The 987-nt window shown below is 57.5% G+C and overlaps 1 protein-coding gene across 1 annotated transcript in view; it reads left to right on the forward strand.

Annotated features, from left to right (window-relative positions):
• The first annotated feature begins 969 nt into the window (after window positions 1-969).
• The window catches only part of LOC121273151 (tumor necrosis factor receptor superfamily member 3-like), a 133,246-nt gene continuing 133,228 nt past the window's right edge, over window positions 970-987 (forward strand). Inside the window, exon 1 of the mRNA XM_041180112.1 lies at window positions 970-987. This exon is cut by the window's right edge and continues 123 nt beyond it. The gene's annotated coding sequence lies outside the window, so the exon portion shown is untranslated.

Below are 987 nucleotides of genomic sequence, written 5' to 3' on the forward strand. Positions count from 1 at the left end.
TTGAGTGAGGAGGGGATTAACTGAGTGAGGAAGGGGTTTAATTGAGTGAGGGGGGGTTAATTGAGTGAGGAAGGGGTTAATTGAGTGAGGGGGAGGTTAATTGGTGAGGGGGGTAAATTGAGTGAGGAGCAGACATTGAGTGAGGAGGGGATTAACTGATGAGGAAGGGGTTAATTGAGTGAGGGGGAGGTCATTGAGTGAGGAGGGGGCTATCTGTTTGTGGAGGGGATTAACTGAGTGAGGAGGGGGTTAATTGAGTGAGGAGAGAGTAATTGAGTGAGGAAGGGTAACTGAGTGAGGAGCGGGTTAACTGAGTGAGGAGGGGGTTAATTGAGTGAAGAGGGGGTGAACTGAGTGAGGAGGGGGGGTTAACTGAGTGAGGAGCGGGTACTGAGTGAGGAGGGAGTTAATTGAGTGAGGAGGGGGTCAACTGAGTGAGGAGGGGGTTACTGAGTGAGGAGCAGGTTAATTGAGTGAGGAGCGGGTACTGAGTGAGGAGGGGGTTAATTGAGTGAGGAGGGGTTAATTGAGTGAGGAGGGGGTCAACTGAGTGAGGAGGGGGTTAACTGAGTGAGGAGCGGGTACTGAGTGAGGAGGGAGTTAATTGAGTGAGGAGGGGGGAAACTGAGTGAGGAGGGGGTTAACTGGAGGGCGGGGGGGGGATTGGGGGGGCAATGCTGATTGGCTGCCTTGCCCTCATCCCCCTCCACCCCCTCCTTCCTCCCTCCCTCCCTCCTCCTTCCTCCCCCTTCCTCCCCCTCCTCCCCCCCTCCTCCCCCCTCCCTCAGCCTCCCACGTGGTTTCTGGTAAAGTTGACGGACGGACGGGCTGGCGGACGATGTGAAGCGGGGGAGCTGGCCGAGGGAACACCTGACCTGACCCCTGCGAGGGTGGGAGATGGGGGTCTCTGACTGCGGCCTGACCCACCCTCCTCACCGAGACCCCCTGAAAACCTGACGCCGCAGTCTGAGTCGTTCACCCACCAGC

This window comes from Carcharodon carcharias, chromosome 40 (genome assembly GCF_017639515.1).
Source record: "Carcharodon carcharias isolate sCarCar2 chromosome 40, sCarCar2.pri, whole genome shotgun sequence".
Classification (NCBI taxonomy): domain Eukaryota; kingdom Metazoa; phylum Chordata; class Chondrichthyes; order Lamniformes; family Lamnidae; genus Carcharodon; species Carcharodon carcharias.